The 13563-nt window shown below is 47.4% G+C and overlaps 1 protein-coding gene across 1 annotated transcript in view; it reads right to left on the reverse strand.

Moving 5' to 3' along the window:
- The window catches only part of AVL9 (AVL9 cell migration associated), a 103789-nt gene that overhangs the window by 10669 nt on the left and 79557 nt on the right, over positions 1-13563 (reverse strand). The window contains exon 16 of the transcript XR_007132692.1: positions 9256-9365. The gene's annotated coding sequence lies outside the window, so the exon portion shown is untranslated. The remainder of the gene's footprint in view (positions 1-9255; positions 9366-13563) is intronic.

Here is a 13563-nt window from a genome sequence, read left to right on the forward strand (position 1 = left end):
TCTCAGGAAATACACAATGAAGTATTTAAGCATAAAGGGCCACGATGTATTTAAGTTACCCTCGAATGGTTCAGAAAAAAAAGTGTTGGGGGAAAGGGAGGTTGAGAGAAAGAGAACCTACAAATAAAACAAATGGGATAAATACTTGTTTTTTTTTTTTTGGTCTTTTTTCTTTCTTTTTTTTTTTTTTGTCTTTTTGCCTTCTCTAGGGCTGCTCCTGCAGCATATGGAGGTTCCCAGGCTAGGGGTCAAACTGGAGCTGCAGCCACCAGCCTACACCAGAGCCACAGCAACGTGGGATCCGAGCCGCATCTGCAACCTACACCACAGCTCACAGCAACGCCAGATCCTTAACCCACTGAGAAAGGCCAGGGATCGAACCCGCAACCTCATGGTTCCTAGTCGGATTTGTTAACCACTGCGCCACGATGGGAACTCCAACACTTGCTTTTTTAGGGTTGTACCCATGGCATATGGAAGTTCCCAGGCTAGGAGTCGAAACAGAGCTACAGGTGCAGGTCTATGTCACAGCCATAGCAACACAGGATCTGAGCCACACCTGCGAACTACACCAGAGCTCACCGCAACGCCGGATCCTTAACCCACTGATCAAGGCCAGGGATTAAACCTGCATCTTCATGGTTACTAGTTGGATTTGTTCTCACTGTGCCACAATGGGAACCCCAAATGGAATAAATATTAATAATAGATAAAGGTAAAGGGTAATGTGTTTTTGTTTTTTTATTTTTTTTTACTATTTTCATTTTTGTAATTTATATGTATACTTGAAATTATTTCCAAATAAAAACTTTAACAAATAATAGTGCAAAAATATTGTATGGAGTGGAGGAAAATAAGTGAGGGTAAAGATGAGACAAGATTGACTGTAGGTTGGAGTTCCTGTCAGGGCGCAGTGGAAACGAATCTGACTAGCATCCATGAGGATGCGGGTACAATCCCTGGCCTTGCTCAGTGGGCTAAGGATCTAGCTTTGCCGTGAGCTGTGGTGTAGGTCACAGACACAGCCCGGACCTGGCATTGCTGTGGCTGCGGTGTAGGCCGGTGGCTGCAGCTCCGATTAGATCCCTAGCCTGGGAACCTCTGTACACCATGGGTGTGGCCCTAAAAAGCAACAACAACAACAATAAAACATTGACAAAGTTGATGATTACTGAAGCTGAGTAGTTTATTATACTCTTCCAAGTACTTTTATATATATTTGAAAATTTACATAATAAAGGACAGTAAACAACAAGGGGATTGAACTTGAGGATCCCCAATGCCTTTTCCAGCTGCATCGTTCAATGGTCTTTTTGAGTGTGGTAGGTTATACAGGATGCGAATTTGAGTTTTACCTTGGTTCAGGTATTTCCTCCAAAAACTGGGGATGATAATTTCTGCTAAGAGGATTATTAACTTTACCTTACCCATGTTAAAGTTGTTCAGCACATTTTCCAGCACATACCACTTGTTCAATATGGCAGTAACAACTGTTACTATTGGATGAACAAGTGGAATAGAAACGAACTTGCACTTGATGGCTGAGGGGTGGTAAGGAGCTAGACCTGCAAGCCCTGATCATTCCAGGCATGAGGACTAGGTTCACTCTGGGTGCTTCAGCAAGAACAACGTTCTTATGATTAATCAGGGGGACTCCTATGCGTTAAGAAGTACATATTTCTTTTTTCTTTTAACAGGATGTAACAGAGTCCTCTATTTACCAAAAACATCTTGTATAGAGCCCCCAGGAAAAATAGAAGACCAAAAATTAGGAAGTTTTTTTCCATTCTTAAGCAAAGGCTCTGTGGAATCAAGCCTGCATTTATTTATTTATTTATTTTGTCTTTTTGTCCTTTTTAGGGCCACACCCATGGCATGTGGAGGTTCCCAGGCCAGGGGTCTAATCGGAGCCACCACTGCCGGCCTACGCCAGAGCCACAGCAACACCAGATCTGAGCCGCATCTGCAATCTACACCATGGCTCATGGCAATGCCAGATCTTTAACTCACTGAGCGAGGCCAGGCATCGAACCCGCAACCTCATGGTTCCTAGTCGGATTTGTTTCTGCTGTACCACGATGGGAACTCTCCTGCATTTAAGTAAATTGTGGTGAAATACAGATAAAGTGTACCATCTCAAGTTCAGTGGCAAGAAGTACATTCAAATTGTTATGCAGCCATCACCACCAGCCATCCCCAGACCTCCTTTTATCTTGCAAATCTGAAACTGTATACCCACTGAACACTGACTCCCCATTCCTCCCTCCCCCTGCCTCCGCAGCCACCCTTCTAATGTCAGTCTCTCTAAGTCTGATTACTCTAGCTACCTCACACAAGGGCAATCACTGAGCTGTGCTTTTTGACTGGCATTTTTTGGCCACACCCGTGGCATGCGGAAGTTCCCAGGCCAGGGATCGAACCCACACCACAGCGGTGACAACAGCTGATCATAACAGCTAAGCTTTCGTTTCATTTCAAACCAGTTCCTTCATAGGCAATGCTACCCACATCTCTACTTGAAAGTTATTTCTTTTTTTGTTTTGTTTTGTTTTTGTCTTTTTAGGGCCACACCTTCGGCATACATAAGTTCCCAGGCTAGGGGTCCAGTTGGAGCCACATCTGCAACCTACACCTCAGCTCACGGCAATGCTGGATCCTTAATCATCGAACCCATGTCCTCGTGGATCCTAGTTGGGCTCGTTACCACGGAGCCACGACTGGAAGGAACCCTTTGAAAGTTATTTCTATTGGAGGGATTTGATCACAGACTTTGTTTTGGGCTTCGGATGCTGGGTGAGCATAGAGAACACGGAGTTTGGTCGAGTTCATGGGAAGGGCCAGTTTCTCTTCCGGAACGAAGTCTTCTTTGGCTTGAGAAGAGTCGTTTGCTCACGTGTGGCCCTGCCCATGCACCCCCACGCGATGGCACATCTTCCCTCTTTCCTAAAAGGTTACATAATTCTGCAGATCAGCATCGTGGGCTTTTGTCCCCGGACAGCCCTTTCTGGCACTGCTAGATTTCCAGATGAGAACTGTTTATTCTGGATCAGACTTCATCTGGTCAGCTTTAGTCTCTGGAGTATGGCGAGTTTTCCTTACCCTTGGCCTACTTTTCGTGGTATTAAAGATCCTTCTACAGTTTCGCCAAGCACTTTATAAGACAGAAATAGTTGAAAGCACGGCTCTCTTTTGCTCTCTCAGTTCCTGTGGCTGTTTCAGGGCGTCACATGGTGTTGTCTTGATAAGGGACACCCACAGAGGCAGGAGAGGAAGGTTTTGTTCACGTCATAATATAAATCAAGGGCCTACCATGTGCCAGCCTCCCTGTCCTCAGGGTTCATTACCAAACCAGAGAGTTACCCCCTCGCAGGAAGGATGGTGATGGAAACGAGTTCAGAGCCCAATGGGGGAGAAGAGGCCCTTAGTCCCAGGAGTCCCACGCAGTGTGCGCTCTCCCTCCCAGAGCCTGGATTCTGTGCCCTCTCCCAAGCCAGTCCATGGCTCAGAAGCAGAAAATGACCGGAGGGTTTTGAACCCATAAATCAACTCACTTTTCCATCTTATCACACACAGCTACAGGGGCAAACCTGAGAGAAGACACAGGAAGGAGGAAGAGGCAGCACAGGGAAGCAAGCTGGCCTCCTCCCTCCTCCGGCTGCGCCCCTATTCTGCATTTTCCTCTTTTCCACGTCACCAGGTTTCCACAGTGATGGTTCTCGTCGCTGTCATATGTGACAGCGAGCATCGTACTTGTTAATATGACCCTGAAAACATGGTAATCCAATCCTTCTCTGTCGGTTGTTCATTATAATGAAAAACACCGTGGCAAAGAACTCCCCATACATGGATTTTTTTTTCCTTTCTTTTGGATGATTTGCTTGATGGTAACTCTTAGGAGTGGAAAGCCCATCAGGCTTCATCAGGCTTGGGGGGATTAGGTCCATTTACGTTGAGTTAGATGCTCTCCTGATGAAGGTACAGGCTCATAACAATATTCATGCCTGTGTTTTGACCGTGCTGCCTTTTTTTTTTCTTTTCTTTTTTTTTTTTTTGGTCTTTTTGCCTTTTCTAGGGCCGCTCCCGCGGCATTTGGAGGTTCACAGGCTAGGGGTCTAATCGGAGCTGTAGCCACTGGCCTACACCAGAGCCACAGCAACGCAGGATCCAAGCTGCGTCTGCAAACTACACCATAGCTCATGGCAACGCCGGATCCTTAACCCACTGAGCAAGGCCAGGGATCGACCCACAACCTCACGGTTGCTAGTCGGATTTGTTAACCACTGTGCCACAATGGGAACTCCAGGTCTTTTTATCTTTTTAGGGCCGCCATGACAGGATCCGAGCCTTGTCTGCCACCTATGCCACAGCTCACGGCAACGCCGGATCCTTAACCCACTGAGCAAGGCCAGGGATCGAACCTGAAACTTCATGGTTTCTAGTGGGATTTCCACTGCGCCACGACGGGAAGTCCCAAGATGCACTTTTAAGAAGCATGGTCAAGGAGTTCCCGTCATGGCTCAGCAGTTAGGGAACCCGACTAGCATCCATGAGGTTGAGGGTTTGATCCTTGGCATGGATGTGGCTGTGGTGTAGGCTGGCGGCTACAGCTCTGATTGGACCCTTAGCCTGGGACCCTCCATATGCTGTGGGTGCAGCCCCAAAAGGACAAAAAATAAAATAAAGTGCATCTTGTTTAAAGCAGTGAAATAAGTGTTAGCTTAACATTCAAACACACTCAAAAAAAAAAAAAAAAAAAAAGGAATTCCACTGGAATGTGGGAACCCCACACAGAGCAGGAAGTGCGGTATCGTGGGGACCTGAGCAAGGAGGGAATAAAGGTCACGTGCAGAGGGAGGAGGCGTCCTCTTAGGTCTGAGCAGCCTCACGGCTTCTTTATCCAGAAGTTTGTTGGAGCAGTTTCCCCTCTAAGAGAAGATTTGAAAACCACCAATCCACCTCCTTGATTCAAAACAGAGGCCCAGAGACGGCTTTAACTCGCAGAAGGTGGCTCAGCACTCCAGGACTGCATTCTGCCTTCAGGCTTTGGGGTTCTCTGCACAGAAATCCTCTCCTAGGAAAGGAGGGAAACCGAGGAAGCCACTGGGAGCCTGAGGGAGGAGCCCTGAGGAGCCCCCGTGCCTCTCCAGCGTCTCCTCGCTCCTTCCCGTCTCCCCGCAACAGAGAGGGATGAGAAACTGGGTGGCAGAGGGTTCATTTTATGGTTATCCTGCGTACCTGACACATTGGATAACAATTCCTTTGAATCTTTTCAGTTGTTAATTTATAAAGAATTAAAAATGGTAGGAGTTCCTATTGTGGTCCAACAGGATCAGTGGTGTCTCTGGAGCGCTGGGACGCAGGATCGATCCCCAGCCTTGGCACAGAGGGTTGAGGAGCTGGCGTTGCTGCAGGGTAGGTCACAATTGTGGCCTGGATCGGATCCCTGGCCCGGGAACATTATATGCCATGGGGCAGCAAAAAAAAAGGTAAAAGCAAGCATGTCTTCAAAGCTAACTGAGGGGCAGACAGATCGAGAGTGAGCGCGCATAGAAATGTCACACTTTCCTTTTATACCCAATTCTGCTGTTCGTTTCTGTCAGCCCCTCCCTAGACCTGGAGAATCCACACCGCTTGCTTTATCCTCCTTTGATCAGCCCACGGATTGTGACCCTTCCCCTTCCAGTTACATAAACCTTCTTCCTTGTCCCCAAGTCACAAAACAGAAAACCGCACGTCTGTGCATGCATCCTGTTTACTGAGAAGTTGCAATGTCCCAGGCACTGTTCTAGTCTCTGACCACACAGCAGGGAATACATCAGAAAGAAATCCCTCCTCACGTTCCATGGCAGAAGGTGGACAATAAGCAAAAATGCATCATAACATGTTGTTCTGGGTTTTGTTTTTGTTTTTTGTTTTGGGCCCCTCCCCTGCCCTGCGGCATATGGAGTTCCTGGGCCAGGGATCAGATTCAAGCTGCAGTTGCGACCTGACCTCTGCCGCAGCTGTGGCAATACTGGATCCTTAAAAAATGTATTTTACGTGGACAATGTGATTTTAACTATGTATATGCCTATGTAACCATCTAGATCAAGTGACATAGTCATTTGGGTTTTTTTTTGCCATACCTGAGGCATGTGGAAATCCCGGGGCCCAAGAATGGAACCTGTGCTTCTGCAGTGATCTGAGCCGTCTTAGTAGCAATGCCAGATCCCACTGCACCACAAGACAACTCCTGAAATAGTTGATTTTAATCAATACTACGCTTGAAAGTGGATAAAGCAACTTTAGTCCCACAAGAAAACAACTTGATGTTTCTTCTCAAAATGATTTGTTCTGGAGTTCCCGTCGTGGCGCAGTGGTTAATGAATCCGACTAGGAACCATGAAGTTGCGGGTTCGGTCCCTGCCCTTGCTCAGTGGGTTAACGATCTGGCGTTGCCGTGAGCTGTGGTGTAGGTTGCAGACGCGGCTCGGATCCCGCATTGCTGTGGCTCTGGCGTAGGCTGGTGGCTGCAGCTCCAATTAGACCCCTAGCCTGGGAACTTCCATATGCCGCGGGAGCGGCCCAAGAAATAGCAACAACAACAACAACAACAAAGACAAAAAAAAAAAAAAAAGATTTGTTCTGTGAAGCTGCTATAAAGCATGCACTTGCCAACACTTCCCAGCTTACTCGGAGCAAAGATTTCATACTCGTACTGCTGGAGAGACAGCCACGTCCTCCAACATAAGATAACCCCTTACAGCTACTTCTTTTCCTTCCTATTCCTGCCACTAGGGATTCTCCCCCTCCTCACTCTCTTTTCCTTAATCCTTGTGTTCTCAGAAAGAGCCATCTCCTGTGGCTTGTATACTTCTCAGGTTCCTCTGGCTTAAGCATCCCCAGGGACTGTTCCCTCCCCTCTTCCCCCTGTATCATCGCTCCGCCCCTCTTGCTGGGCCTGGATTCACTGACCTGTTCCTCTCTTGTATCACAGACCCTAGGCACCCCTAGGGCAGACTGAAAAAAATCTGCTCTTTACTGCCTCTACTCATAATCTAACCGGTTTCACTGAAGGAGTCATGTGAATGCTGCCTCCTCCAGGAAGTCTTCTCTGATTGCCCCAGCTGAAATGACTCTCATGGCACTTTACTGGACCTCTCAAGACACTCATCATTTTCTTTATATCAAATTCTTTTTTTCTTTTTTGGCTGCCGCATGGCATATGGAGTTCCCAGGCCAGGGATCAAATCCCAGCCGGAGTTACGACCTATGCCATAGCTGTGGCAGGGCCAGGCCAGGGATCAAACCTGCATCCTGATGCTGCAGAGACACGGTCGATGCCATTGTGCCAGAATGGGAACTTCTCTTTATGTCAAATTTTAAAGTAGGTTCCCTCTTGTCTCCTGAACCCCGACCAGCGCCTTACCCACAGTTAGTGGTTTTGTGATAGAATTTTCACTTGCTCTTGCTGGGGCTGCACAGAGGGGAGCTATGTTTTTATTTTTTATTTTTGTCTTTTATTTTTTAGGGCTGAATCTGCTGCATGTGGACGTTCCCAGGCTAGGGGTCAAATTGAAGCTGCAGCCACAGCAACACTGGATCCGAGCTGCATCTTCGACCTATGCTGTAGCTTGTGGCAGTGCCAGAGCAAGGCCAGGGATCAAACCCGAATCCTCAGGGACACTGTGTTGGGTTCTTAACCCTCTAAGCCACAGCAGGAATTCCCATGGAGCTATGTTTTTAGCTGTCAGGTTGTTAGTTACCGCATTTTTCCGTGTGTTGTGAAGAGCATTTCTGTTCTCTAGTACCTTCTACCACACTTCGGTGCTTACCCTGGCTGGCTCTCCGACATGCAGGCTTTTATGAACTGAGACATGGCTCCCAGAACCATTCCGCATGTGCCCTAAGAATGATAGCAACATTGAAAACACAACCTGGTCTTCAAGGAGAAGAGTCACAGAATTTAACCTGCTAACTTAAAGTGAAACAAAAACCATGTTTTCCACCCAGAGGAGTAGTGACCAGTATCCTTCATTTCCAACGAGGGCTGAGAACAAACAGTTCTAAGCATCCGTTAAGCCCAGATGCTCCAAGGAGCGACATTAATGGCACACAGAATAAAGGCGTTTTTACACGTTTGAGTCTCAAAATGCAGGATCTATCATTACGGGAAAAACACACTTTTAAAGTTATAGCCTCTGTTAAGATTTTAAAATTTCAGTCCTGCTGGCCTTGTGGCTTTTAAAAAAGATGACCATAGGAGTTCCTGTATTGGCTCAGAAGTTAACAAACCCAACTAGCTTCCATGAGGACACGGTTCAATCTCTGGCCTCGCTCAGTTAAGGATCCAGTGTTGCTGTGAGTAGGTGTGGTGTGGTGTAGGTCGCAGACACGGTTTGGATCCTGCGTTGCTGTGGCTGTGATGTAGCTCCAATTACACATCCTGGGCTGGGAACCTCCATATGCCTCGGTGCAGCCCTAAAAAGACAAAGGACCATAAAGTGGGTGGTGACATGCAAAAAATACTCATTTATCTTCATCTGTTAAAACTTCACCTGGGGAGTTCCCGTCGTGGCTCAGTGGCTAACTAATACGACTAGGAACCATGAGGTTGTGGGTTCGATCCCTGGCCTTGCTCAGTAGGTTAAGGATCTGGCGTTGCCGTGAGCTGTGGTGTAGGTTGCAGACGCAGCTGGGATCCTGTGTTGCTGTGGCTGTGGCGTGGGCTGGCAGCTACAGCTCCGATTAGACCCCTAGCCTGGGAGCCTCCATATGCCGCAGGAGCAGCCCTAGAAAAGGCAAAAGACCAAAAAAAACAAAACAAACAAAAAAAACACTTCACCTGGGAATTTCCATTTCGAAGGCAGTTAGTGGGAGTGAATGATCTATTGAGGGCACTGAGGCTCTGGTGTCTAATGGATGATCTTGCACAAAGAACCGATTCAGGATTGCTACAGCCAAGGACGGTGCAGAGTTACTTCTGCCTCTGTGGCTTCTAGGAAGTGCCGCTGAGGGACTGTTTTCTGGGGCAGAGCCAGGGGACAGGTGGATTTTTTTTTTACTGTCCTACTTCAGGCTAACCATTCCTCAGAGCACATGGTTCATCTGGTAAAATTTATCAGAATAAAAACTGAATGGATTGACTATAAATTAAAGTCCAGATGTTAACTGCAGACAGACTTTTGAAGACACCAAGTACTTCCTGCTTGTAAACGACACGAAAGTTTAAGCATATCAACACGGTGGTGGTGGCACAGGTCTCTTGGGTCTTACCTTTGCCGAAATGATTAAGGCAGATGCTGCAGTGTCCTCCATGCTCTCTTGGCACCGCCCATGGTCACTTTAGAGCTGCTCTTGATTTGCAAGCCCTGCTAGGCTAACTGCTGGGGAAATCAAAGGAAAACACCACATTCTCAGCGTGACTGGTTTTGACCAAGGGGCTGGGTCATTTTTTTGCTCTGGGGCCTATTGTTTGGGGCGAATGGGATTTAAAGTAGGTAGAGAGCTGAGGGATTGGGCCATTGAGGAAAGGGAGGGGGGTGGTTGTTGAGTTCAGGGAAATGTCACTGATTTTATAGCTAAGGGCTTTGCAAATTCAGTGGTGCCAACCCAAGAGGAACTTTCCTTTTTTTTTTTTTTTTTGGTCTTTTTAGGGTCATACCTGAGGCATATGGAGGTTCCCAGACTAGGGGTCAAATTGGAGCTGTATCCACCGGCCTACGCCACAGCCACAGTCACTCAGGATCCAAGTTGCATCTGTGACCTATCCCACAGCTCATAGCAATGCCGGATCCTTAACCCACTGAGCAAGGCCAGGGATCAAACCTGCGCCCTCATGGGTCCAGATTTGTTTCCGCTGTGCCACGACAGGATCTCCCCTGAACTTTCTTAAATGCAACACCCAACCTGCCTCTTGCCCTTGGGGAGTCTTGCAAGGTTTTCCCCTGGCCTTTGAAATTGAGTCCACCCCCTGCCCCCACGCCAGGCTGGGAAGGGCTCTCTCTTCCTGGCCTGCCTTAACCACCAGCCTCCCCTCCCACCCATCTCTCTTGCCGTTTAGGTTCCGGCCACACCCAAGAACAGGTGCTACTTCCGAGTCTTTGCCTATGCTGTTCCCCTAGGTCCTGAAGCCCTGTCTATCTTACAGCCCCTTCCCCTAACCCCACCGTGCTCCTAAAACTATCACTCAGCCTTCATAGGAAGAGACATTTACTCATCTCTATTAGAAAATGGCTGGCTCAATTACAATTATTGAATATTATTTTAAAAAGACAAAAAAAAAATTGTTGGAGTTCCCATCATGGCACAGTGGACACGAATCTGACCAGGAACCATGAGGTTGTGGGTTCGATCCCTGGCCTCGCTCAGTGGGTTGGGGATCTGGCGTTGCCATGAGCCGTGGTGTAGGTCGCAGATGCAGCTCGGATCCCCAGTTGCTGTGGCTGTGGTGTGGGTGGCAGATGCGGCTCAGATCTGGCGTTGCTGTGGCTCTGGCATAGGCCAGCAGCTACAGCTCCAATTAGACCCCTAGTCTGGGAACCTCTGTATGCCGCAGGAGCAGCCCTAGAAAAGGCAAAAACAAACAAACAAACAAAAAAAACGCAGAAAGTGGCTGGCCACCATGCTGTACTCAAACACACCAGGACTGACCCTTCACTTGGCCTCTTAACCCTCTGTGGTAACTGCCCAGCAAGGGAAGCCTTGCTGTATATGTGGCATGTACTGTGTGTGTACACAGTAGGCACTCAAATACTTGACAGGAAAAAGGTGAGGTTTAAAATGCAGCATGAGGGACTTGGGTTAGTTGTAAGAGTGACTTCCCAGTGCAAGTAGCCAAAAATGGGCAAATCTGGGGTCTCTGAGGCCAGTGTGAGTCTCTGTTGCAGTGTTAAAAGTCCTCGGGGTTGGAGTTCCCGTCGTGGCGCAGTGGTTAACGAATCCAACTAGAAACCATGAGGTTGTGGGTTCGATACCTGCCCTTGCTCAGTGGGTTAACGATCCGGCGTTGCGGTGAGCTATGGTGTAGTTTGCAGACGCGGCTCGGATCCTGAGTTGCTGTGGCTCTGGCGTAGGCTGGCAGCTACAGCTCCGATTCGACCCCTAGCCTGGGAACCTCCATATGCCACGGGAGCGGCCCAAGAAATGGCAAAAAGACAAAAAAAAAAAAAAAAAGGGGAATGTCCTTGGGGCTTGGGGCTGCACAACACACTTCTGGACACACTGGACATTTATGCGATTGTTAGACTTGGAGAACATCAGCCCTTCAAAGTAGAAAAAAAACCAAAGGGTTCCTTCAACCATCTCCATAAATACACGCCGAGGCAGAGCTTTGCATAGGACTTACAACAAACTGAGAAAATATGGACAAATTAAATGAGTACAACTCAAAGGGTTATTTGATTTAAAAGAGTCTCCTTTACTCTGACTATATGCTCTTCCCATGTTTTGGTAGTAAAATGTCTTTGGGAGTTCCTGTTGTGGCTCAGCTCTGAGGATGCAGGTTCCACCCTTGGCCTCGTTCAGTGGGTTAAGGATCTGGTGTTGCAGCAAGCTGTGGTGTAGGTTGCGGATGTGGCTCAGGATCTGGTAATGCTGTGGCTGTGGCGGAGGCCTCAGCCGTAGCTCCGAGTCAATCCCTAGCTGGGGAACTTCCATATGCCATAGGTGTGGCTGTAAATAGGAAAAAAAAAAAAAAAAGACTTTGTATGAAGTGATAGTAATAAAGAGAAGGTAGTTTAGGCATTCCCATCGTGGCACAGTGGTTAACAACTCCAACTAGGAACCCTGAGGTTGCAGGTTCGATCCCTGGCCTTGCTCAGTGGGTTAAGGATCTGGTGTTGCCATGAGCTATGGTGTAGGTTGCAGATGTGGCTCGGATCCCGCATTGCTGTGGCTCTGGTGTAGGCCAGTGGCTAAAGCTCCGATCAGACGTCTAGCCTGGGAACCTCTATATGCCGCAGGAGCAGCCCTAGAAAAGGCAAAAAGACAAAAAAAAAAAAAAAAGAAGTGCCAAAACTTCCTAGCCATCCTGGGTGGAGGAAGGGGGTGGGGGTGGGGACAGGGGAAGAAAATTCAGGTGGATAAAGTCCTAAATGTGAAAGGCAAAACTGAGAAACTTCTGGATACCTACAGAGAATTTATGACCTTGCAGCAGAGAAGTTTCTCAAAAAAAAAAAACAAAAAAACAAAACAAACAAACAAAAAAACACACGGAAAGATAAATTTGACTATACTAAGAACTCTATTCATCAAAAGACCATAAAGGGAGCTGTCTTGTGGTGCAGTGGGTTAAAGATCCAGCCTTGTCACTGCACTGGCTTGGGTGACTGCTGCGGCTGGGCTCAATCCCTGGCCAAGCAACTTCCATGTGCCTTGGGTATGGCCAAAAACAAACAATCCAAAGAGACCATGAAAAATGAAGGCGGTGAGTTCCCCCTGTACTGCAGTGGGTTAACGATCCAGCTTGTCTCTGTGGCATTGCCATTTCAATCCCTGGCACAGTGGGTTTGGGGGTCTGGCAGTGCCACAGCTATGATATAGGCTGCATATGTGGCTCAGATTTGATCCCTGGCCCAGGAACTTCCATATGCTTTGGGTGTGGCCAACAAAAAAGAATAAAATAAGTCAGAATGAGATATTTGCAACACACATAGTTGATAAAGAAATAGTATCTAGAATATACTTCTCCCTCTCTATAGATAGATGTATACACACGCACACATACTCATAAAACTAAAATTCAAGCAAATAAATAGACAATTTAATGGAAAAACAGGTAAAAGACAAAGAGGCATTTCATAAAAGTGGAAATCTGAAGAGATTATTCAATAAATAAATTAAAAAGGACTCAATTTTAGGAGTTCCCTGGTGGCCTAGCAATTAAGGTTCTGGTGTTGTCACTGCTAAGGTGGGGGTTCGATCCCTGGTCTGGGAACTTCTGTAAGCCGCAAGGCAGGCCCTTCCCCCCCAAAAGTACTCAATTTTATTGGTACACAGGAAAATGCAAATTAAGACCCACAGTGAGATACCATTTCACACCCATCAAATCAGCAGAAATTTTTTTGTCTTGTTAGGGCCACACCCATAGCATACGGAAGTTCCTAGGCTTGGTTGCAAACCTCGTCTGCGACCTATGTCACAGCTCACAGCAATGCCAGATCCTTAACCCACTGAGCAAGGTTGGGGATGGAACCTTAGTCCTCGTGGGAAATATTCAGGTTCATTACCACCGAGCCACAAGGGGAACCCCCAGCAGAAATTTGATTTTCTGTGATCCTAGAGCACTGGAGACAGTGGGGAAGGATGCCCTGCTTGTAGGGAGTAAAATGGTATCACCCCTTTGAAAAACAAGTTGGCATTAACTAAAAAGATTGAAGATCTATGTGTTTCCGTGATTTCAATTTCACCCCCACATTTAAACCTTAGAGAAAACCTGCACAGGTGCACTAGGAGATGCATTCTAGAAGGGTCAGAGCAGCCTTGCTGTTCATATTAGCCTCAAACTGGGAGCAGCCAATGTTCACCCAGAGCAGTCTGGATGAACCATGGTGTAGGCATGCAGTGGAAGAGAAGGATCTCCTA

This window comes from Phacochoerus africanus, chromosome 16 (assembly GCF_016906955.1).
Source record: "Phacochoerus africanus isolate WHEZ1 chromosome 16, ROS_Pafr_v1, whole genome shotgun sequence".
Lineage (NCBI taxonomy): Eukaryota > Metazoa > Chordata > Mammalia > Artiodactyla > Suidae > Phacochoerus > Phacochoerus africanus.